We start from the raw sequence: 26,455 nt of genomic DNA, 5'->3' as shown, positions 1-26,455 counted from the left end.
CAGGCTCAGTAGTTGTGGTGCACAGGCTTGGTTGCTCCACAGCATGTGGGATCTTCCCGGACCAGGGCACGAACCCATGTCCCCTGCATTGGCAGGTGGATTCCTAACCACTGCGCCACCAGGGAAGTCCCTGAATAAACGAATAGATGATGAATATGGGGTGTGGACTAAGGGTTGGTTTATGAGCAGGCCAGGAATAGGATGATGAGCAGTCCCCAACCTTTTTGGCACCAGGGACCAGTTTCGTGGAAGACAATTTTTCCACAGACAGTGAGGGGGATGGTTCAGGAGGTAATGTGGGCGATGGGGAGCGGCAGATGAAGCTTCGCTTGCTTGCCTGCTGCTCACCTCCTGCTGTGCGGCCCAGTTCCTAACAGGCCTCGACCGGTACCGGCCCACAGCCCGGGGTTTGGGGACCCCTGATCTAGGGTATGGCAGTGAATGATGGCAGGATGGAGTACATGCCTCTTGAAGAAGTTGCTCACTGACTCAGAGAGGTGCCAGGGAGGTTGGTGTTTTCAAGGCAAGGTCAGGTTTCAGTTAGGAGAAGGAGTGTGAAGGGCTTAAAGATTTCTACAGGTTGCTCTCGAGTAGAAAACCCTGAGAGACAACAACAGTAGGACAGGATTGAGGTAGGTGCAGACAGCTACCTGGGAATAAGAGTGCAGGAAAGGATAGCTGTCTGCTTTACAAAGCACCTCCGCAGCCAGCGACCCATTCATCCTTAGGACAACCCGGGGAGAGAGATAGGTATTATATTGCCAGCCTTTGGAATGAGGGATGCTTTCCAGATAAGGCTCGGAAAGCCTGTTCAGCCGCTGTTTGATTCCTCTAATGACAAGGAACACTCCACTTTTGGAAGTATCACTTCCATTATAAAATTTAAAAAGCGAGTAGAAAAGAAGAAAGGTGTGGGCCCCCTTGAGGGGAAAGCTCTGTCAATGACAAACATTTTGGGTAATTCATGGAACTGCAGAGCCAGACGCGTCAGTCAGATCTGTTCATCTGTAAAACGAAGGGGGCAGATGATCTTTCTTTTCCCTTATCTAATAGCCTGTGAAATCATCTAGGCAACCAACTCCCAATTTTACAGAATAAAAAAAAGGGCTGCGGATGTGTCTCGAAGTAATACAAGAAATTAGCGGAGGGACAGGCCAGAACCCACTCCACCCGGGTCTACTGCGCCCCTCGCCGCTCCACACCTTCCCGGACAGATCAGGCCAGCGGGAGGCTGCAGGCCGGGCGGCCTAGCTGAAAGCACCCTGGGGTTCGAGGCGGCTTCCCGGCAGCAGTCATAGGAACGCCCCGAGGGGAGGGGAAGAGTTAGGGCCTCCTTTCCCACACTTCGTTAGGACGCGGGCCGGGGCGGGACCGCGGCAGCCCTCCCTCGGGCCTGCGGCCGGCAGAGGGCGCGAGGCGACTCCTCGTTTCGCTGCCCGGCGGGCAGGGAACTGGCTGCCCCCGGAGCGCCGTCGGAGCTCGCGGGCACCGGATCGCGGCGGCCCGGCCGCCTGGCTGGAGGGCGCAGGGGCAGCGCAGAGGGTAGGACGGCGGGAAGTGGGCGGGGCGGCCGGGAGCCGGCGGGGCGGGGCGGGGCGGGGCGCGGAGGGGGCGGGGCCGCGAGCGGGGGGCGGTGGCGGCGGCGGCGGCGGCGGCGGCGGTAGCCGAGGAGGAGGAGGAGGAGGAGAACATGGCGGCCGCGGAGAGCGGCTGAAATGCCTGTTTTTCAGGCCAGGCGAGCGGGAATCTGAGGCGATTCTCTGAGCCTTCCCCTCAGACGGCTGAACCGCGGCCTCGAGCGTCTCGACTGTCCTGTTCCCTCTTGCTCCCTCGAGTGCAGCCTGCGCCCGGTCCGTTCTGCATCCCCCTGCGGGGGGACTCCTGCTCCGGAGGAGGGGGCCGGAGAGCCGCGGCGGCGGCGGGCTCCTGGCCCGAACAGCGGCGGAGGCCGCGGCGGCGCCGCCACGGTCGCGGGCGAGCGCGGCGCCCGTCAGCACGGCCCAGAGGCGGCGGCGGCAGGTGAGTGGCAGGCGGCGGGCGCCGAGCCTCCCGGTGGGTGCAGCTGTCACGAGCCGCGCGGCCGCCGAGGCCCTAGGGGGCGGGAGCAGCTGGTGCCCCTCCGCCCGCCGCTCTCCTTTCTCTCCGCTCCGTTCCCCCTCCCACTTTCCCCGACTTCTCCCTCGGCCTCGCGCGGCTGGAGGGGGCGGAGGTCGCAGCTGTCACGGGCACCAGCTGGGGGCTGCGCCGCGGATGGAAACTGCTGCAGCAGCGACTTCCCTGCCCCGTTTCCCAGTTGCCCTAGTTAGAGCGGACGGGGCGAGCATCCGCGGAGGGTGCGCGAGGCTCGCGGCCGCCGGCCCGGCGTGGGGAGAGGCGACCCGAGCCCGCGGGCGCTCCCCGCCGCCGAGAGGGGGAGCCGGAAGTCGGCGCGGGCGCCCCTCGGCCCCGGCGAGCGCGGTGACCTTGGCAAGCCCGGTAACCTCTCTGAGTCTCGCTTGCCGGGACTGCGAAATGGGGATGACCGTGGCGAGCCTTCTTGTAAGCGCAGCCTCCGACGGCGCTTCTGTTTACCCCCGCGCACTTGCTTTACCCTTCTCCAGACGAGGGATTTCGGAGGCAGAAACGGGATGGATAAGTGAGATTTTCCTGTTATGTTTAGGGTTTGGTCCCCTTCGTCGGATTCTGCTGAAAGGATTTAGGAAGGGGAGCAAACACGTTGGCTGGAAGACTGAGAAGTGGGATGGGTTAATGGTCAGCGACAGAACTCGAGCCATTCCCTAGTCGCTTGGAAGAGAAATGGAGAAACCGGACACCAGGATCCCTGCTCTTACTACCCAGCTGTGTTGTTTTTTGTTTTCTGTTTTTAAAGCAGTCACTCCCATAGACTATAGACACTGCCTCGGTTGACGATGTTAGAGGGAGACGGAAGGTTTGACAATAAAGCCTGTATGTGTGACAAGGAGAGTCCGTGCTGCTGTGGCTGCAGTTTGGTGGGGAGGAAAACTTTAAGCTGGAGGATCTTTTAGCCTTTCAGGCTGGGCTCTCTTCGTTCACTGTAGGTGTTGAAGAGGCAGGTGTCCTTGTGGAGAAGGTGACAGTTTTTTTCTTTTGAGACGGTGAATTTTTAATGCTGAGCATGATGGTGGTGAATGAAGTGTTCTGGAGTGAATTGCAGTCCCAGCACCCTCTGTTTATGCCAAGAGTAATCTCTGTGGCGATGATTTGTGAGGGCTGAGGCTTTCACTTCAGTGATTAAGAAATCTTCAAGTGTCTGTGTAAAACATTGCTGCGGTGAAGCTTAGATTATACTGTACAGTTGAAGGGATGGAGTTCAGGGGTTAAATTTGTTTGAGGTTTGTCTTCAGTTTTGGAATTGGTTGAAGGTTAGTCTCAAAAAAAAAAAAAAAAAAAAAAGTTGGCCAAAGGGGCCTCTCAGCTTGTTTCACAGAAGCTGTGATGTAGTAGGAAGGGGGTCAGATTTCACGTTGAGAATAATATAAAAAGAGTGTTTGCTTGGGTCTTTTGGCTCTTGAACTAGAAATAGTTTGGGGTTAAAAGTAGCAGTGGGGTTTGATTCAGCTTAATAAATGGGCATTCCTTGAACTATGTCATAAACAGATGCAACTGCAAGTGTTTCTTTTTTATCTCCTGTACTCTGTGGAAGGGTCTAATTTGGTTTTGTGAGCTAGCGTTGGAAATGGTTTCCCTCTATTTCTTATTCACATTTTATCCTTTGGGAACAATGGATCAAAAAGGGGGCCTGAATAGGGAATATATGGTTTGGAGAGAAAAAGCAGAGATGCTGCTTATAAGAACAGGCATTTGGTTTGATTTTTGTAAACATTTTGCACTGGTTATTTATTTCATCTATTTAACTCACAATGAAGTTTGAATTTTAAGGTGCAGAATTTGAATTTTGCATAGTTTATAGTTGATCTTTTTCTCATTTCCTTCTGAGAAAATCTGTTAGGATTGTGTCTTTTAAATTACTTTTTGTGTGGTTTAAGCCAAGGGAGTATTTTAGATCTGCATTTTTGGTAAGTGGTTTTATTGAAAAAAAAGGGCTTCATGGAACTAATGGTGATTGTTCCACTTAAACTGGGATTATATAGACAATGCATTTTCCTGCCTCTTTCTGCCAACATTTGTTTTTCTTTCTCCTTCAATTCCAGGGTTTCATTTCTAGAAATCTGGGCTGGAAACAGAAGCAGCAGTTTGTATAATACCAAGAACTTGCTTATGCCAGGAAGCTGTAAGGGTAGCATGAAGTGGGTGTGGTATAAAGATACTGCCACTATTTAAGACAATTTAACTGTTGAGGGAGTCCAGGGTCAAACTTTAATTTTTGTTGAATTTCCTGCTTTCTTTGTATGTGTTAATCTTTTGGTGGGCAGAGGATTGGGTTGCTATGGTGCTGACTGGTGTATATTGTGAAAGCACTGGCAAAATTTCATGCTTTTACTCTATACCGAAGGGTGCTCAACAAGCCTAAATAATTTAAAGATGTTGTTCCCAGGATGGAATGTTCTCTGCATGTACTGTTGATCCTGCTAATCCAGTGATCGGTCTTCACCAGGACTAAATGTTGAGTAGGTGATGAGGGTGGTACAGAGGTGCTGAAAGGTGGGGTGGGGAAGAAAGGATATTGGACATTCTTTGAAAATCTTTTCTCTATTGGACTGTATATCAGAGTATGCTTTATAATTCTTTTTAAAGGACATCTCTGTCCTCATCGATTTCACATAACTTCTCTTACATACTACCTTCGTTCCTTACTTAAGTTTGTCTTTATTGCCCTATCCCCCGAGGGCTCCACATTGTTTGAATATGTTGCATATCTTTTGGGGTTGGTTGGTCTTAAACCATAGGGCCTAAAATAGCTTTCATTTTAGGGCAAGTATGGGAGGTCAACACACGCACACACCACCGAGTAGAATCTTCTTAAGTCATGGGGCGAGGAGATCCCCAGGTTTCTCATTACCGTCTTGGCAGTGATTTTTACTTTCTGCCTGTGATAATCACAGGAATTCTCAGAGGGCCATCAGCTGCTTTCCTAGCATAGGTCCAGAAGCACGTGGTGGGCTCCTTTTTACATTACTTCCAAATATCGGGTGCAGAAGAGTGTGGGATTGGATGAAGAGCATGTGTTTCAGGAGTTGAATGACAGCACTATATCCAGTTTTGGGCTGCAGAACCACACAAATCTCTCCCCACCTTGTACAGCTTTCCTATGAGTTGGACAGACTAGACGGTAGGAAAGGACTTCTTCATTGCTTCTCTCCCAGGTTAACCAGTAGCTTAGCTCTTGGTTATTGGTCACTAAGGATGGACCTTATGGTCTCTAACCTTTTTTCTTACCATTGGAGGTGAGGTCTAGTCATTTCAAGCCTTTCTTTCTCTCTTCTTTGTGTTTTACTTAGACTTTGCGCCTCTCTCTCAACACATGGGGTCAGAGGTCATAAAATGGCCTAGTGGCAACTGTGTACCATTCTTGGTTGCTTAGTTTAAGGAGGAGGTGCAGGTTTTTTCCTTTAGTTAAATTCCGGATGATGTTTTGTGGGGGCACAGTATTTGGATGAACATAAATGATTATTTTATATTTCTGCAAGATACATGGTTGAATAAGAAGAATTATTACAAAACACTGACACCAACATTTAAGTCCGGTTCTAGAAATGCAAGTAGAGTTGGTTGTTGAATCCATGCTTCCTCCCCCATTCCCCCATCTGCAACACAGTATTTTTGAGGCTCCTTGAAATGACAGGCTTTTAGAAAAGCTTAGTATAGTTATCATATTTTGAAGATAAATAGCTTATGCCAAAAGAGAAGCTATAGTCACTGGAGGAGTTGTAGAAGACTTCACATTAATCAGTCTAGTCACCCTCATCTTAGATATATTTTGATCTAATCTCTCCCCATGGGTATGTTTCAGTGTGGAGGGTGGGAAGTTGGGCTTTACTGAGAAGTCCTGGACCTGACCACTGGGAACAGACAGATGAGGTCCATAACAATAGGTGCAAGCACAGAAGTGAAATACACCTATTAACAGGGCCAGAAGTCTAATAACACTGGTTTATCCAATGCTTCCAGAGTGCTACTTCATTTTTGCCTTGTAATTTTGAGGCAGTTTTTAAGCTGCTTTTGAGAATGGATGTTTGACTTCAGACACGGGAATGGTGCCCTGGCTCTTTTACTTAGTAGATGTAACCTTGGGCTAGCTATTTAACCACAGTTAACCTCAGGTTTTCGTGCTTAAAATCGGAATAATGTACTTAAACTCATATTGTTGTGACCTTTAAATTAACTTATTGTATTAAATAACAAGATATGTCTAGCATGGCAGGTAGTTAAGACTTTAATAATGTTTTCTACATTTCCATAACCTAAACACATCACTGCCTAATCCATCATCAGATTATCTGATTCTTTTCTTTGTAGTTTCTTGGATTTCCCCCTTTATTTCTGCCTCTACAGTCTGGTCCTCCTGTCATTTTGCGCATGGAGTAACTCGCATCACATGAACTCTGTGGGCCTGAGTTTCTTTATCATTAGATGAGCATATTGGTCTGAATTCACATTTCTTCTTGTGCTGAAATTCTATGATTTGTAGGTTTATAGCTGTTTGCCTGCATGCATTTGCCTCTCTAATTCATCCTACATATAAGTGTTGAAAAAATTCTTTGCTGAAATATTTTTTGATGTTATTGTTTTTAGTGGAGGCTCTCTGTGGACAAATTTATCAAATGTAAATCATTTAAACTGTTCTTGTATTTCTCATTCCAGAAAATTTGCCACAGATGGCATATGCAGAAATGCTTTGTAAACTGTAAAGTGCTACACAAGTGACGAAAGTATTATAATCACTTGTAGATATCTTGCTTCTTTGATTTTACATGTTTCGTTTCTTTATTTAAATTGTATTCCTTTGTCCTTTATCTCTTGACCTTCAAGAACAGTCAAAGCTGGTATGTTCTCTAGAAAACTTGATTTTTATCACACTTCTTTAGCATCGATTACCCAGTTTGTTCTTTTTTTTTCATTTAAATTAAAAAAAAATTTTTATTGGAGTATAGTTGCTTTACACTGCTGTGTCAGTTTCTGCTGTACAACAAAGTGAATCAGCCATACATATACATATATCCCCTCTTTTTTGGATTTCCTTCCCATTTAGGTCACCACAGAACATTGAATAGAGTTCCCTGTGCTATACAGTAGGTTCTCATTATTATCTCTTTTATACATAGTAGTATATATATGTCAATCCCAATCTCCTAGTTCACCACCCCACCCCTTCCTCCTTGGTATCCATACATTTATTCTTTACATCTGTGTCTCTATTTCTGCTTTGCAAATAAGGTCATCTATACCATTTTTCTAGATTCCACATATATGCATTAATATATGATATTTGTTTTTCTCTTTCTGACTTCACTCTCTGACAGTCTCTTGGTCCATCCATGTCTCTGCAAGTGACACAATTTCGTTCCTTTTTATGGCTGAGTAATATTCCATTGTATATACATCTTCTTTATTCATTCCTCTGTTGATGGACATTTAGGTTGCTTCCATGTCCTGGCTATTGTATATAGTGCTGCAGTGAACATTGGGGTGCATGTATCTTTTTGAATTATGGTTTTCTCTGGGTATATGCCCAGTAGTGGGATTGCTGGGTCATATGGTAGTTCTGTTTTTAGCTTTTTAAGGATCAGTTTGTTCTGTATAATAAATTTCCTTCTTCCTTTCCTTCTTCTTCTTCTTTTTTTTTTTTGAAAGAGTTTCTCTTTTTAGTGTATGTTGAATTGGCTTTCCTAATTAGATTAGAAAATCCTTTGGATGGCATGAACCACAACATTTAGAGCAAAGGGCCCTTAATGGTGATTTGGAACAACCTTGTTAATATTATAGATGAGAAGACTAAGGCCAGACAAATATAGTAATTTTCATGGGTCACATAGTTAGTGTCTTTACTTGGGCAAGAACCCAGGTATTTGGCTTCCAGTCTTCTTTATGAGAGTTACTTCTTGTATTTGAAAGTTATTACAAAGAGATTTAAAATTTTAATAATTTTAGTAAGATTTTGAGTAACGTGTAAGCTAGTAGGAAAGGCGTATTTTTGTTTTTCGGCCAAAACTTGTCAAATATTGTAATAAGGTATTAATCAGGAATTAATTAAGGCTGCTGTCTCAAAAAGTACAAAAGTGCCTGGAGAGAAATGTTTGCTTTTCTTGTATGGCCCTCATTCAGAGTCAGCAAATATTTATTGAGGACCGTCTCGGAGACACAGTGTACTCAGGTACTGTGCTTGCTCTATATGTTACATTTTATAAGCAAGGAAAGTCAGCTCAGGGAAGTTAAGTGGCTGGTATAAGATTGCACAGCTTGTAGGTATTAGGGATGACATTTGAGTCCAGGTCTTCCGACCTGAAATCACGAGCATACCTCTAAATTGGCTTCTCTCCAAGGTGTTCCCCACACTTGGCCGCACTGTAGCCCTCTGTTACTTTCTGGACTCCCTTCTGTTGTCTACATGTGCATTGGAGACTGCTGCCATCTCCATTGCTCTGTGATGATCCAGGAGCCGATGTACCAGTTACTTAATGAAAGTATCGCTTTAAGATTTTTGTGCTGTTTCTGATCTCACCTTTGTACTTTAGTAGTGTTGATTTTTTGGTGCTTCTGTCTAGGTAAGCTTATCTTTGAATGGTTGGTTTGGATTCTTAGCAGTAAGATTCTGCCTCTCATGTTTTGTTAGTATTTAAATAGCTAAAGCTTAGGGTATTTTTTTCATTTGGAATAAATTGCTTGGTCATTCTCTGTGTTTCCACTTGTATTTTGAATGGTTGGTCTTATTCTTATAGCTTTAATATATTACATCTTACATTTTTAGTTTGCTTATATGGTTAAAACATTTACATGCTTTTATTATCAAGCATAGATTCGGTTGTTTAACAGTAGAAGATATTCTATTGTGAGTGTATGTTTGTATATATACAGATATCATGCCATATTTGACCAGATAGTTGAAGGATGAAATGTCCTTGCCTTTTGAAAGTACCTGTATGTGTAATACTGGCTTTACTTTGCCGAGTTTGTTTGGAGGAAACCAGGGAAAAGATATTTGTTCTACAAAGTCTAAGTCCTACCTCCCTCCCCATTCCAGATGGTACAGGAAGTCTGTAATTGAATTTCTAAGTAGCCACTCAATCATTCATTCAAGACATAGTTATATGAGTACTTACTTTGTTCAAGGTGCTGTGTTGTTAAAAGATAGGGAAGTTAAATGATAAGATATAGATCCTGTCCGTAAGGAGATTATGACCTAAGAGAGGTGATAAGACAACACACAGATACCTATATTACTAATTAAATGTGATGAGTGCTATGAGAGAGGTACTGAAATAGTACTTTGAGGAATCAGGAGAGTGAGCAATTATTTTCATTTGAAAGGGATAGGGGCAGGTTTCGTGGCGGACTTCGTGGTGGACAGGAACATTGAAGGCAGGGGATGATTTCTGTGTGAGTGAGGGGGAGGAGAGCAGTATATTCAGGAAGATTAAACAGCAAAGATGAAAGGACAGAGACGCTTGGGGTTATTTCGGGAATCATAAAGGGGGAAAGTGCAAGCCGGAGGGTGGCACCAGCTGAAGTGGGAGAGGGAACCAGATGTTCTAGGTGCAGTTGTAAGACATTGAATGATTTTAATGGAGGGAGGTGGTCAGGAACGGTGAAGTTTGTAGATCTGGATGAAAATGAGAAGTGCCAGTTTTCCAAATCTATGTGGATCTTTTTTTGGCGGGTTTTACACCCCAAATCTTATATTTTCACAGTTTTTGAAATGATTCCATATGTAAGGCTTACCACACTGGGAACTTACGCATTTTTATGTATATTTGAGAACATAATTTTTTTTCTTGATAGGAGTTAGTACAAAATCTTTTTCACTGTCTTATGCTTTTAAAAATTAAAAAAAAAATTTTTAAGCAGTAGCTATTTCTTTAAACAGTGTGTTATCATTTGGAATTCTTAAGATGATGCAGTGGACTTGTTTTTCAAGTGTAAAAATGTCATCTCCTTATGTAAATATGTGTCACTCTATAAGTTAGATTGGTCATACAAGTTGAAAGCCCCTGGCTCTCAATATATTTCATGATTTATTTTACTGATTCATTTATGCCCTGCCATGTTCCAAAAAGGGTTTAAGGCAGGATATGTCATGAAGAGTCTTGGACCTTGTTCCAGCCCTGTCTATTATTTGACTGAATTGCTAACCAACATTACACTGAGGGAACAGTGTTGAAGACAGCTGATGTCATAGAATGTACTGCAGTTGTGTCTTTTGCCAACTGGTAGTAATGCAGAGATGGATACAATATAATCAGAGTACCTTTAAAGATAACTCCTTTGAACTTCCATAGCATGCCAGGGAAATTGGTTGGAAGGGACTCATGGAGAGCTTTGACCCGTGGGAGCCCAGGCACATTTAGAGCAGTGGTCTCTACAGTAGGGTTTACATAAAATTATTAGAGAAATATTAGAGGTGTGTTAGAAAGTTTCTTTACTTTCAGTCTGCTGTGATGTTTTATAGTTTATAGGAGCCTGGGTAATTGCATTTTTAGATTTATTATTTTAAATAGTAGACTAAACATATATTGTGTTGCAGTAGGGAGTCACCAAGCAGATTTTTTATAAAGTATTTCATACAGGTTAACTGGTCATCTTGAGGTAACAGACTTAAGAATTGTCTAATTTAAAGATGACTTATTAATTTTTCTTTCACAAAAATACAAATGTCCAAAATTTGCTGACATTTTTCTCAGACAAGTGTCTGTGAGTAGTATACTACCTAGCAGATATTTATGAAAATAAACCCACTAAATCTGTCCCTTTGGGATGATGGTAAATTCTTAACAGTGACTCAAAAAGTAACTGCCTTTCAAAACAAAATAAAATTCAGTGTTTCGGAGAGAGGTTATTGAAAATGTATATTTGGGACTATTTCCATCATCATTGGATTTAATTGCTGAAATGATGTTAAAACTTTAAGAATGTTTTTATATGTATACTTGAACTTGAAAACCAAATTTTCTAACCTGTATAAAGACCTTGTAAGAGAGACGTTTTAGTGGTTTTGGGCCCATCTACTGAAAATATAAAAAAGGCAATACTGGGCTTCCCTGGTGGCGCAATGGTTGAGAGTCCGCCTGCCGATGCAGGGGGCGCGGGTTCGTGCCCCGGTCCGGGAAGATCCCACATGCCGCGGAGCGGCTGGGCCCGTGAGCCATGGCCACTGAGCCTGCGCGTCCGGAGCCTGTGCTCCGCAACGGGAGAGGCCACAACAGTGAGAGGCCCGCGGACCGCCAAAAAAAAAAAAAAAAAAAAAGTCAATACTATCTGATGATTTAGTAAGAACAACTGATTGTCATCAGGAAATATGGCAATGCACTATGTGAATTTTAGCAAAAACTTTTGCATAAATGGTGAAGAGGACTGAAAATTGAAATTCATGTTTTATTCAGTGCAAGTGATGCAGTTCTTCCGTTTGGTTATACTCGTCTTTGTGAAGTATGTTTTTTGGCTATGATGACCATTAAAACCAAATAAAAGAGTTACTTATTATAAAAATGAACTGAATTTAGAACCAGAATTTTAAGTTGCTGTATTACAAAATATGAAAGCAAAATTTAAAAATAATAGTGTTCATCACATTACTCTCACCAAGAATGGTGGTAGTATTAAAAACAATATTTATTAGGGAGAGCATAAAGCCGTGTCATCAATAGGTAAATTAAATGTTTAAAAATTGTTTATTTTATTATAATAAATGTCATTCTTTTACATATCCATTTTTGTGTATGCTTTATAAGGCACATAATTTATTGGTCTAGTGGGCAATGTATATAAATTATAAATAAATGTACATATATGGCTTCTTTTTTTGTTTTGTTTTTGTTTTTTTTTTTGCGGTTCGTGGGCCGCTCACTGTTGTGGCCTCTCCCGTTGCGAAGCACAGGCTCCGGACGCGCAGGCTCAGCAGCCATGGCTCACGGGCCCAGCCGCTCCGCGGCATGTGGGATCTTCCCGGACCGGGGCACGAACCTGTGTCCCCTGCATCGGCAGGCGGACTCTCAACCACTGCACCACCAGGGAAGCCCATATATATGGCTTCTTATTCAAAACCTTTTTAACTGTGGGTTATGTGATAAGAATAGTTATCGCTGTTTTATAGGAAGGATTTTTTTTTTCTCTGTGGTATATTTATTACTCCAGTCTTATAAATCAGAAAAGGAGGATAACACTTCTCCCTAAGACTCAAAAGGAGCTCCAGCACCAGCACCCAAAGCTGAAATTCTACTTAAACTTCTCCTTGAAAAATCACACACGAACAGTGCAACATTCTCATGTGCTATGCTAGTATTAAGAATACATTCTAAATTATCCCACTGCTATGTATCTTGTGCATTCGGTGATCTACCCAGTCATAATGTACTCATACATACGTGCTTTATCGTACATAATACATACTGTGTATAATCATGCATTATTTACCCCATGCACATAAGCACGTTCATTAAACTGCTGCATAATAATTGGTTCACCATACATACCATTCTTTACCACATAGATACCCATTGTGTAACATATACAATTAATATTACATAGAACACACTAATAATTGTATGTGCCCTATTAAGTCACATCATTTCCAGTCAGCATGCTTGTTACAACAGATAATCAGCTCTTAATCACCAAGCTTAGGACGGGTTTTTAAGTAAGAACCCTTGGAATTCATGGACTAAGAGTCTCTAGATAGGCTTTGCGGGGGGTGTCTGTGAACATCCTGAAATTATGTATATGCAAAATTCTATGAGTCTGTGCATTTCTCTGGAGAGAAATTCATAGGGTCCCAAAAGGGTCCATGACCTCCCCAGAGGTTAAGAACCTCTTGTTAAGGACTGGGACCTCAGTAACTCCATTCATCCAGTCTTATTCTCTTGCCAAGTTTAATGGATATATCTGATGTCATTACTTAGGCCCACAGTATGACTGGATTTGCAGTCTGTTTTTCCATTTTGCAATAGATGTGATCGCAATGCCTTTGGCCTTTACAGATGTTTGAGCTCCTATCTGTTTGTTGCACAATTACCTGGCCTTCGTCACTTGGCTGCTTTTATATATCATTTCCCACCTCTGTTCCCCTAAATCCCAGTGAAAAAGAGTGGATATTTTGTATGAGTGTGGAGATGGAAGTGAATATATGTATAGAAGAGCCCAGCATCAATTCAAGTATTGGGAGACCCCGCTGGGTAGGCTGGAATTCACAGTTCCTGTGGCTTTAACCTCTTTGTAGCACCTGAATCTCAGCTTCTTAGAGTCCTGAAGGTCTGATTTGACATATGCTGAAAACACTTTCCAAGTTCTATCAGCTCTTTAGATCTATTCCTTTTCTCCTCACTGTCATCATTCTATTGATAATTTAGGCCTGATATTTGCCATAGTATCCCAGGGAGGTCTCACTGTCCCCAGTGAGTTCCTTCTTCAGTCTGTCCTAAATTTTGTTTTGGAATGATCATCCTAATTTTGATTTTCATTGTGTTACTTTGTTTAAACCCTTCAATGGCTCCTCGTCATTGTCAAGATAAAGTTCCTTAGCCTGGCATTTAAAGCTTTCCAGTGTCTGGCACCAACTTGCTTTTCTGGTCTCATTTCCCACTAGTCTCCCCCAATAAACTGTTCAAAGTAAAATTGTCCGTTACTGTCCCTAACACATCCCTTGGGCTTCTCTGTTTGCACTCCTTTATAATTCCTGTCCTTGGAATGTTCTCCCTTATCCTGGTCTATACCTCTTGAAATTCTATTTATCCTTTAAAACTCAGCTCAGATTCCACCTTGCTTGTTAAGTGTTCAGACTATAAAATTAGAAAATAATCCCTTCCTTCTTTGAACTCTTTTAATATTTATTTTCCGTATTATTAAGTTGACACTTTATACTGCCTTTATACTCTGTGGAATTTTTTTGTTTTCATGTGTCCTATCTCCCAAAGTAGGGTATGAGAATGGCAAAGGGGATCATGTTTATATTCTGTCCTCTGCAATGTCTTATGCATGTAGATATTAAAATGTTTAGCAAGTCATATTGATTAAATCATGATACTACTTATTAATGTACTTAGAGAAGTAGGCCTTTTTTTTAATGTGTGCCTGGAATACTCATACATAATATCTAGGGATCCTCTTTACTGGCTTCAGGGTATTTGGGAAATTGAATTGGAAATCAGATATTGCTTGGAGAGCATGTAGTCCTACAGCAGAAGAAGTTGGCTGTTAAGGGCTACGTTCAAAAGTCTGGGGTAACCTGGTGACTCTTTGTTTTCCAGTGTAGCGCTCCACTTGCCATGGATAACAGAAAAGCTTGTGTTCGTTCGGCTCTCTCCTTAGCCATGCTGGAGACACAAATTCCTTATGTCTTGAGGAATACTACATTTCTGTTTAAATTTTCAACACATTCTTCTCAATAAAAGATAAAGTTTTATTGAATAATTGTTGTTTGAATGGTTAGTATGGGGCACCGTGAAGTAGTTATACCTTAGGGTTTCTGCCCTTCAGGGAGATAATGATCCTTATAGGGAGTCTCATTTGCTTTCAATCATACATGAATTAAAAAATAATATAAAAGATGTCATAAGGGAGTGTATAACTAACTAGCTTACTTAGTTGCTAACTGAGATATGTGGAAACTCCTCTAGCACTTACTATTTTTAGCACTCACTTGAAATTTATTTATTATCATTTATATTTGTTTCTGTTTTGACATGTGTCCTTTCTCAGCAACCACATTGTACATTATAGAAAGTAGAGGCCATTTATTGTACTAGTTGTGTGCCAGTACCACAGTGCTTTTCATAGTTCTTTACCTGCAGTATACATTTAAGTGTGTTTCTGATGATGCCAGGAGCATGCTCTGGGTAGGCTTCCTGGAGGAAATGGAATTTCAGTTAGATTTCTAGGATTTGAAATGATGCTTATAGCATCATCCCATGGGATATGAAAAAAAGGGTTCTGTAGTTGAATAATAAAGTACATATGTTTGGTACATTATCTGAACATGGAGCCTCCTTGGTTACTAGGCCTCTGGCCCTGAAGTGACCCATGTCACTTCCTCTTATAGCCCGTTGGCCAAAAGAAGTCACAGGGCGCTACTTACGGAGCCAGGCATGTGGGCAAGAAATGAATATTCACTGAGCAGTAAATGTCTTTGCCTCACTATAGCAGAATTGGCTTTATTCAGAGAGATGAATACTAGAATTGGTAGGCCCTACTTGGAGTCATTGAAGTAAAGAAGAATTGTTTCTGTGTGGCAGTATAAATAGGGATTTTATTATTAAATTTATTTGTGAAAAGAACTTGTAGTGTTGAATGGTAGCTCTTGGGATAATTAAAGGAGACATTTTTACCAATGTCTCTACTTTAGGGGTAGGTATTATAAATTGTTTTAGTTTAGATGGTTTGCTACCATCTTTAGAGTAGGTATTTGAAACAGGTAGAAAGAGATTCTTTGGCTTCAGTAAAACGGATCCAGAATATTTGTACATATACTCTTAAGATTATAAGGTGAGAAAAGTGAGAGGGGGCATAAAGGGCTTTCAGATACTATTGAAGGCCATTTACTCTCTGAGGATTTCATAAAATTTCTCTTTACAGTCCCTAGAGCTCTTTCCCCTCCCTCTTATCAACATATTGCTAATTAATTAAAATCTGTTTCCTCCATTTTTTTTTTGTCTTTTAATGCTTGGTTTGATAAGGACCATTGGGTAGTGGTTAAAATGTTGGCCAAGTGTGGAGGACTAGGAAGCCCCAATCGTTATTTATACATGAGGCTTATTTTCCCCTCAATTTAATTCTGAAGTCATCAACCCTGAACTTTTTAGACCTTAGGCTTTCTTTCTGATGGCATTCTAATAATTATTTCCTTTTTAAATTAAAAACTAAATCATATATAATACATGTCTATATTCAAATAATTCCGAGAAATGGGAGTACGTAGAGTTGAAAGGTGAAAGTCTCTGTAGTGAATTATATGATAGCTGGTAATTTAGGCTGTATAGGTTTAGGCTGTCTAGTATTCCCTTCACCTCCTTTTCAGGTTGCAGTATCCTACCCCTTGGCCAGGGGGTGAGCATGTGACTTAGGCTTGGTCTGTCATAATGCTCCATTCCTCTGGACACAGTGACTGCTGCAGGATGGCCATATGACTAAAGCAGGTTCAGACCCCTTCCTTGAGATTGAAAAACAGATAATTGGATGAGGGACAGGCTCATTCCTTTGGAGTTGCTGAGCTGACATAGAGTGTGCCTGGCCAAATGAAGGAAGCCTATGTGCCATGGGAAAGAATGAGGCCAACATACAGACTGAAGCAGAGCTGACCAACTCTCTCTTACACACAGGCACACTTAAAAACGCACAGTCATGCACATTCTCACATGCTCGCATGTGTGAGCATGGGGAGTCATTGGAGCGTCTGGATCCACTTGAACCTTAAAGTAGATCCACTTTATATTTCCCAGTTAAATGAGTTACTCAGTTGCCTGACTTGCTTGTGTGAATTTGAATTGGGTTTGTCTCTCAGAACTGAAAGAGTCCTGACCATTTCAGACCCGTTGGCAGCTATCCCTCTCCTTCCCTCCCCACTACCCACGGGATCATACTTTTTGAATTGTTATAGGCTTTAGAAAACTTAATATCATGAGAATCTTTCTATGTCAGAACATGAAAACATGAAGGAACTGTTTTATCTTTGCATAAAATGCTGCATAGCATTACATTAGATGTATATTCTATAGTTTTTTTAACCATCTCTCTTTTGATAGACATTTAAAAACTAGTTTTTTGCTGTTGCAATCTATGTTTTGGTAAACATCCCAGTTTGCACTTGTTTTTGCAGGTGTCTGAGAACACACCTATGGAATTAATGGTTATGCATATTTAAAAAATTGATGTCCTTTCAAAATGTTATTACAAAGGCTATATCACTTTACGCTTTCACCAAGAGTGTATGATAGTTGCTGCTTTCCCCTAACTTTATCAGCTTTGGATATTATCAGTCATTTCTATTTTGGGTCTGTCTGATGGGTGAGACTGGTATAAAGCATGGTAATTTGAAGTTCCCTGACTGTTGATAAAGTTGATCATCTTATCAGATATTTATTATATATTGGATTTTTTCCCCTAAGGCTCTCTTGTTCATATTTTTTCATTTTCCTTTTGGGCCTCTTGTCTTTTTTAATTGCTTCCTAGCCATAATATACTCATGATGTAGTTGTTTTTATACTAATTAGGGATGGCCTTGGTAAACAGCTGACCCTGTTACCTAGTTATTTCAAAAAGAAAGATGTGAGATATCTACTAATCCAAAACTCTCATCTTATTTGTTTATTTACAGATATCCCTGAATATTTAATTGATTTATATCTGATAACTTTGTATAGCTGCCTATATAACTTTGTTTAGCTAAGGGGTACATGTCTCAATTGGATAGTCTGTGCATACTTAATTGAGGTAGATTTATGGCTGAGCTAAAAGTTGAGAAACTCTCATTTGGAGAATTTTCCAGGTCCAAATCATTGTGATTACATAGAATTTTGGGACTCAATTAACTGTTTGTCCATTGGTGCTGAATCAGAACCACTTTGAGAGGAAAATTTTGGCCCTGTAAGAAACTGTTTTCTTGGCTCACCCCTGTGGAGAGGTGGGTTGGCTGCATACTTAGATATCTTTAGTGGTTAGGTTCCTTAATTTTCCTAAGAGTATATTAACCTAACTCTGTACTTGATTGACTATGAAAGTGTATAGTTTACCTGTAATTGGCAGTACAGAATAGCTTTACTCCAGCAAGTATATATTCACTTACTTTGCAGCCCAGTTCTTATCAGAAACCTCGTAGTCAGAAACAGGACTCTTTGAGAATTGCCTAAATAATACACAGTCAATCCATTGCTTTAGAAACAATCAGTTTTTGATTGAACCAAGCCAGAATACCAGAGAGCTACATATATTGATTGCATTGTTTCAGACTGGGGTAGAATTACTTTTACAGAATTGTTATTTGGTGTAATGCAATAAACCGTTATTGAGGGCATTTAAAACAAACAGTTTTATAAAATTTAGTACACCTCTTATTGTAGAATCCTTGTGAGGATATTATCTCCTTTATCTCAGTGCCCTTGTTGATGTTGTAACGACTGCTACTACTATGACTATTAGCTGGTGATCTGGAGTACTAAGACAACACAAAATGAGCTAAGAGTTGATGGACAAATACTGCTCTTAGCTGATGGCAAATGCTTTTGCCCAAAAGGGAGGCAACATTATGGAAGAGGGGTGATATAATGGTTAGGGCTCTGGAGTTAGATTTCCTGGGCTTGAATCCTGGCTCTGCTACTTCCTAGTTGTGTGTTATTTAACCTCTTGGTGCTTCAGTTTTCTCATCTATAAAATGGGGATAATAATTGTACCTACCTCTACAAGGTTGTTGTGAGAATTTTGTGACCTTAAACATATAAAATGCTTAGAACATGCCTGGCCCAGGACACATGCAGTGAAAATGAGCAGCTGTTGTTCCCCCCCACCACCTCTTTTATTATGGTAAGATGCACATAACATAAAATTTAGCATCTGAACCATTTTTAAATGTATAGTTCAAGCTGCTATCATTATCATCATCATCATCATCAGTATTGGAACCCATGTAAAAAAATGTAAAAAGAATGTTAAAAAAATCATCATTTTAAATCATTATTAGAACCCATGTAAAAATGTGTAGTAATTTTTTTTTCCCAGGTCTGGGTAACAGGAAAGCTGCATTTCTTTGACCAGCTGGTTTGTTTGTATTACTTAGTCATCGTGACTCTTATAACCTATGGTATTTCTCTCTTTGCAAGGTAGCTCAGTCAGGTGTGCAGCCCTTCCCTTGCAGCTGTATAGGACCTTGTGGCACATAGCTTGTGTGGTAAACTTACCTCTGACTTTATTTTCCTCCCTCGTTTTCTCTTTGCCCCATTCTTGTCATTTCTTTTTTGTTTTGTTTTGTTTTAAATAAAACTAAGTAGATTTTATTTATTTATTTATTTTTGATGTATTATTATTTTTTAACGGAGTTTTTTTTAATTGGAGTATAATTGCTTTACAATGTTGCGTTAGTTTCTGCTGTACAAGGAAGTGAATCAGCTACATGTATACATATATCCCCTCCCTTTTGGACCTCCCTCCCATCCCCTCTCTGTCCCACCCATCTAGGTCATCACAGAGCACTGACTTCTTTCTTTTTAATTCTAATGCATTCTGTGAGCTGTCTCAAATCTTTTTTAGAATAATATGGAAATAAACATTATATATTTATATATTTATATATTATTCGTTATAGCATGTGCCCATGTTGAAACGTCACATGAATTTTCATTTAATTTACCTTACGCTGGCTGCTTCTTGATGACAGGGAGGTGCTATAATTTTCATTAAGATATCTCAAATCGCATCATAGGATGGGTTACTTCTGGGAACGTTCCTGTTGACAGCTAATCCTGTTGATGGTGTGGGTTTTCTTTTAAGCTTCAATTACAAAAGTGCTCCTCCTGACTTTTCTTGTTTGTTTTTTCCGTTGACCTTTGCTTCAGCCCTCTCTTGTAGATTTGGGGGGTGGGATTGAGGGGGGAGGATCACTTTAAGAACTTGTAAACCTGTAGTCTTTAAAAGTACACTTCAGAATAAGACTTTTGTCATAGGTGTAGCATAGGAAGAGTAAAAGCTATATGTGTTACTGTCTTTCTTTTAAAAACCAGAATGCCAGTTTATTGATGTACAAGGGAAAAAAGGAAATGTCCCAAAGCCTAAAATATTCCCATATATTCTGGTTATGTCACTAGCATATTCTCTTCCTTAAGCAGAGATGTGTAATGGGGCTGATGCTATTGCCTTGCTGGGGAGAGAATTAAAAAGAAGTTGTTTGGACAACAGGATTGATTGAAAAGTCTTTTACATATTTTTTTAACTTGTAGATTTCTTCTCCCCTCTGCCCTCCCCGCCCCCCCGCCCGCTTTTTTTTTTTTTTTTTTAATTTGTCTGTTGAAGAACAGACCATAAGGATCAAAAAGTGGGCAGTGGCCCAATTCCTGGAAATCCCCGCCCCTTCCTAAAATAGCTGGAATTCTCCTCCCACTCGTTAGCCTATGAAATTACCCATGTCTATAAAAACTGACAACCTGATACCGTGGTGCCTTTCTCACCTTCTGAGATGGCCCATTCTCTGCCTGTGGAGTGTGTTTCTCCCAAGGCCTTTCTCACCTTCTGAAATGGCCCATACTCTGTCTGTGGAGTGTGTTTCTCTCTAAATAAATCCATTTCTTACCTATCACTTTGTCTCTCACTGAATTCTGTCTGCGACAAGAAACTGAGCTTCATTAAGTCCTGAAACCAGGTGTGTGACCTCAGTTGGAAGACTGCGGGTTTTGGCTGGGTTCAAGTCCTGGCTGCGTGGGTTCAAGTCCCAATCTGGGTTTAAGCTGCCTTCGAGTCCTGGCACATGGGTTCAAGTCCCAATCTGAGGTGCACAGTTTCAGCTTGTCCTATAGAATTTCTTATAATCTGGATTTCTGTTTAGTTTAACATGTTTCTCTACCCTCTTGTATATCCTATAAATTGGTAATTTGATATAGAAGCTTGATTAAGGTTTAATTTGGGGAGGGGGAAAGATGACTTTATAGATGGTATTATGAGACACACATAATGTCTAGTTGTCTTTTTGTGATGTTATCAGCTGTGAGTATTGCTATTAGCTTTCTATTCTTAAAATCCTAAAGTGATCACCATGGTGTCTAGATGAGAAAGGGGAAGCATTTCCTGGAAATGTTGGCATCTACTCTGTACAGATAGGACTCCTGGTGATCATTCGAGAATGATGCAGTGTTGTGTAGACTCCAAGACCAGTCTTGGCTTCCTTGTTTAGGAGCTGTTTGATCTTGCATAATTGACAACAACAATAACAGTGACAGCAGCTACCATTCATTTATTGCTTATTTTACACCAGGTTCTGTGCTAAGTGCTTTATATATGTTGTGTAATCTGATCCTCATAACTACCCTGTAAGCCAGGTATCTTATTTTGCAGTTCACTTTGCTGAGAAGTAATGAAGCGGGGATTCAAGCCCTGAGTGACTCCAAGCTTGTGCTCTTAATTGCTTTGTTCTTCCATATCTGTAAATTGGGGTATAAATATAGCTGCCTTATCTATCTTGTAGGGTTAATGAGATATTGTGTGTGAAAGTGTCTTGAAAAATATTATAGATGTTAAAATGAGAAGTGTGCTGGGCTGACAGTACACAAGGAAAGGTGGATAATGGAGGTCTTTGCCTTTGGCTAAGTGACAGTGAGAAGTTTGGACGGAAAGAACCCTCTGGTCATTTTCTAACTTCTGTTTCCATTACTACGGCTGTTGACATGTGGGAGAGTTTCCTTCTCTTGTTAAAATTGACAGTGATAGAGGTTTTATATGTGGTAAATGTCACATGTCAGAGATCACTTAAGAGTCTCTGGGTGAATAGTGATGTCTTGGTTTTACTCCAAGGGACACGTATATAGGCTTTGTACAGATATTTTTAACTGAGAGAACAAGAGTATAGTCACAGTTCTTTTTCTAAAAGGATAATATATTTATTGAAAGTGGGGGGAGCGTTAATTGAATTTGTGATGTCATATTTCTTTAGCTGGATAGTGGGTATGTTATGTATGTTAAAATTATTTCCCCCCAAATACCTTTTTTGTATGTCTAAAGTATTTTATAGTTAATAAAACCATTGAAGTGCTGAACAGTAATAATCGCATGTGTAATAGACCAAGGAAGAAATAGGTGTGAAGTTAGTACCTTTAGGTCTAACCTTCAGTAATTTGTTATCAATTATGATATTGGTCATGAGTACATGGAGAACTGTGTTGAGAAGAGATCTATGGCCATGCCCAGTTCCGTGGCAGAGGGTGTTGTGATTGATGACTGACGTCTGCCTGGGCCAGGCATGCAGAGTGTAAGCATATATGCTTTGTTTTTGCTAAGTGTTGGTAATGTGTTTAGCAGAAATCTGCAGGCCTTGACCTGGACTCATTTTCTTGGTTCTGTGCTTCTTCCATTTCTTCTGTTACTTTGGAAATCATGTTGCCATACTGTATTTATTATGGCGAAATATCTAGAATTTCATTGTGATATTCCCAATAAAGATTTCCCATTTATTATTATTTATTATTGTTTTTGACATGTAATTCACATACCATAAAGTCACCCGTTTAAAGTATACAATTCAGTGGCTTGTATATTTGCAAAGTTATGAAACTGTCATCGCTAGTACCAGACTATTTCACTCCCCACCACCCCCCAAAAAATACCATGGAATCATATACTATGTGACCTTTGGTGTATGGCTTCCTTCACTTTGCATAATGTTTTTAAGGTTCATTCATACTGTAGCATGTATCAATACTTCATTCTTTTTTTTTAAACTTGTTTATCTTTTCTTTGTTATTATTATTTTTTATAAATTTATTTAATTTATTTATTTTTGGCTGTGTTGGGTCTTTGTTGTGTGGGCGGGCTTTCTCTAGTTGCGGCGAGCGGGGGCTACTCTTTGATGCAGTGCGCAGGCTTCTCATCGTGGTGGCTTCTCATGTTGCAGAGCACGGGCTCTAAGTGCACAGGCTTCAGTAGTTGTGGCGTGTGGGCTCAGTAGTTGTGGCTCATGGGCTCTAGAGCGCAGGCTCTGTAGTTGTGGCACACGGGCTTAGTTGCTCTGCGGCATGTGGGATCTTCCCGGAACAGGCATAGAGCCTGTGTCCCCTGCATTGGCAGGCGGATTCTTAACCGCTGTGCCACCAGGGAAGTCCCTTAGTACTTCGTTCCTTTTTATGGCCAAATGTTCTGTTCTGTGGATGTACCACATTTTGTTTATCTATTAAGATGTTGATGAATATTTGAGTTATTTCCATTTTTTGACTAATATGAATAATGCTTTTATTAACTTTTATGTACAGGTTTTTGAATGGACATATGTTTTCCTTTCTTTTGGTTATATACCAAGGAATGGAATTGCTGGGTCATATCGTAACTCTATGTTTAACCTTTAGGAACTACAAAACTGGTTTCCAAAGTGGCTGCATCATTTACATTCCTATCAGCAGTGTATGAGGGTTCTTATTTCCCCACATCCTTGCAAATACTTGTTATATGGCTTTTTTTTTTTTTTTTTTGCAGTATGCGGGCCTCTCACTGTTGTGGCCTCTCCCGTTGCAGAGCACAGGCTCCGGACGCGCAGGCTCAGCGGCCATGGCTCATGGGCCTAGCCGCTCCGCGGCATGTGGGATCTTCCCGGACCGGGGCAAGAACCCGTGTCCCCTGCATCGGCAGGCAGACTCTCAACCACTGCACCACCAGGGAAGCCCTGTTATATGGCTTTTTGATTCACACTTACATCCTAGAAAGTGTGAAGTGACATCTCGTAATTTTGATTTGCATCTCCCTAAAGACTAAGATGTTGAGCATCTTTTTGTGTGCTTATTGGCCATTTGTACATCTTTCTTAGAGAAATGTCTACTCACATCTTTTGCCCACTTTAAAATTTGGTTATTTGTCTTTTTATTATTGAATTTTAAGATTTCTTCACATAGTAGTCCCCTTTATCATGGTTTTGCTTTCAGTGGTTTCATTTACCTTGGTTAACTGTGGTCTGAAAATATTAAATGGAAAATTCCAGAAATAAACAACTTATAAGTTTTAAATTGCACACTGTTCAGAGTAGTGTGATGAAATCTCGTGCTGTCCCACTCTGTCCAGGACGTGAATCATCCCTTTGTCCAGAATATCCTGCCCGTTAGTCACTTAGTAGCCGTCTCGGTTATCAGATTGACTGGTATCGTAGTCCCTGTGTTTAACCCTTATTTTACTTAATAATGGCCCCAAAGTGCAAGAGTAGTGATGCTGGCAATTTGGACATGCAAAAGAAAAGCTGTAAAGTGCTTCCTTTAAGCAAAACCGGAAAGTTCTTCACCTAATAAGGAAAGAAAAAAAATCTTATGCTGAGGTTGTGAAGATCTACAGTAAGAACAAATCTTCTATCTGTGAAATTGTGAAGAAGGCAAAAGAAATTCTTGCTAGTTTTGAGGTCACACCTCACACTGCAAAAGTTACAGCCACAGTACATGATAAGAGCTTAGTTAAGGTAGAAAAGGCATTACATTTGTACAATAAGGTATTTTGAGAGAGACCACATTCACATAACTTTTATTCTAGTATGTTGTTAAAATTGTTATATTTTATTATTAGTTATTATTGTCAGTCTCTTACTGTGCCTAATTTATAAATTAAACTCTATCATAGGAATGTATGTATAGGAAAAAACATAGTATATATAAGGTTTGGTACTGTCTGCGGTTTCAGGCGTCACTGGGGTCTTGGAACATACCCCCTTCAGATAAGGGGAACTACTATATTTTCTGGATACAAGTCCCATATCAGATAAATGATTTGCAAATATATTCTCCCATCATGTGGATTGTAGTTTCACTTTCTTGATGGTGTCCTTTGAGACACAAACGTTTTTAATATTGATGAACTCCAATTTATCTTGTTTTTCTTTTTTGTGCTTTGGTGTCATAGCTAAGAAATCCTTGCCTAATCCAAGGTCATGAAAATTTATACCTCTTTTCCCCTAAGAGTTTTATAGTTTTCGCACTTACATTTAGGTCTTTGATCCATTTTGAGTTAATTTTTCTATATGGTATAATGTAGGTCCCACTTTTTTTTTTTGCAGTAGAGATAAAGCTCATTATCTTCTGTATATACACATCAGCAAGACCTTCTGGTTCACCTCACTTTGGTAATGTTTTAATTAGTATATGATTTTCTGCCAGTTCATTAGTTTCACCTTTGACTCCCTGCTAATGAGTATTTTGTTGGTCTTTTTTTTTTTAATTAATTTTCATTGGAGTATGATTGCTTTACAATTTTGTGTTTGTCTCCACTACACAACAGAATGAAATCAGCCATACACATACAGATATCCCCTCCCTTTTGGACTTCCCTCCCATTTAGGTTACCACAGTGCATTAGGTAGAGTTCCCTGTGCTATCATTTTGTTGGTCTTAAATGGAGGTTGTTTTTTTTTTTTTTTAAACCAAAGCCATATTATCCTTTGCACTTACCATAGAATGTGAGAATTAGGAAGAAGTTTGTTGATCATATAGTCCAACCTCTTATCAGAGCAGAACCCTCAACGTCTGTGACAGAAGGGCTTTCAGTTTCCTTTTGGACACTTTCGGAGTTGGTTAGTTCACAAGTGTGTTGTACTATAGTGCAGTAGTTACATTAAGAAATCTTGGGCTTCCCTGGTGGCGCAGTGGTTGAAAGTCCGCCTGCCGATGCAGGGGACCCGGGTTCGTGCCCCGGTCTGGGAAGATCCCACATGCCGCGGAGCGGTTGGGCCCGTGAGACATGGCTGCTGAGCCTGCGCGTCCGGAGCCTGTACTCCGCAACGGGAGAGGCCACAACAGTGAGAGGCCCACACACCGCAAAAAAAAAAAAAAAAAAAAAAAAGTTTGTGTCTCCTCAAAATTCTTATGTTAAAGCCCTAACCCCCAGTGTGATGGTATTAGAAGGTGGGACCTTTTGGTATGAGAAGGTGGGGCCATGAGGGTGGAGTCCTCACAGTGGGATTAATGTCCTTATAAGAAGAGACCTGAAAGCTTGCCCTGTCCCTAGCATGTGGGGATACAGCAAGAAGGCAGATGTCTGTGAACCAGAAAGAAGGCCCCTCATGAGACACATCTGCTGGAACCTTGATCTTGGACTTGCCAGCCTTCAGAACTGTGGGAAATAAATGTTTGTTGTTTAAGCCACCCAGAGCATGGTATTTTGTTACAGCAGCCTGAGTTAACTAAGGCACATCATAACCCACAGTGTTTTATAATTAAATGAGAGTGTTATATCCACCAGCACAGTGGAAGAAATGCTTATATTCCTAAAGCCATTCAGTTCAGTTTTTAAAAGCTCTAATGGTTAGAACATTTATTCTTTTATTCATCTGGAATGTTGCCCTTGGTAACAAGTCCCCATTTTATCAATGTCCTCTTAAAAACCTGGAGTCTAAAATTACACTCAGTACTTCACTTATGTGCATAGTAGTACAAAGTATGGTGGGCTGATAATTTTTGTTTTCCTTTTTAATATAACCCAGAATTAAGCTGTTTTTGGTAGCCATATCCTCTTTGGAGCTTCTGTTGAGCTTGTGATCAAGTAAAACCCCCTTTTAACAAGAGTTACTAAGCTGCATGTCCCATTCCTTTGAAACACCAGAGTTCTTACAAAAGTTGCTTTACAGGTACAGATTATGTGGGCTTTTCTCTGTGACTTATTGGCTCTGTGACCTTAG

General features: G+C 40.9%; 1 protein-coding gene across 10 annotated transcripts in view; it reads left to right on the top strand.

The window, feature by feature from the left end:
* Positions 1-1,664: 1,664 nt before the first annotated feature.
* Positions 1,665-26,455, top strand: part of NCOA1 (nuclear receptor coactivator 1) — a 264,180-nt gene continuing 239,389 nt past the window's right edge. For 9 of the 10 annotated variants that reach the window (XM_081254782.1, XM_081254783.1, XM_081254773.1 and 6 more), the window contains exon 1: positions 1,665-2,019. The gene's annotated coding sequence lies outside the window, so the exon portion shown is untranslated. Of the gene's footprint in view, positions 2,020-2,395; positions 2,539-26,455 lie in introns of those variants that run through there. The other variant, XM_081254776.1, reaches the window with a different exon arrangement.

Source organism: Mesoplodon bidens (genome assembly GCF_964165515.1).
Source record: "Mesoplodon bidens genome assembly, chromosome: 14".
NCBI classification, from domain to species: Eukaryota; Metazoa; Chordata; class Mammalia; order Artiodactyla; family Ziphiidae; genus Mesoplodon; species Mesoplodon bidens.
This window is presented reverse-complemented; position numbering and strand designations above follow the sequence as displayed.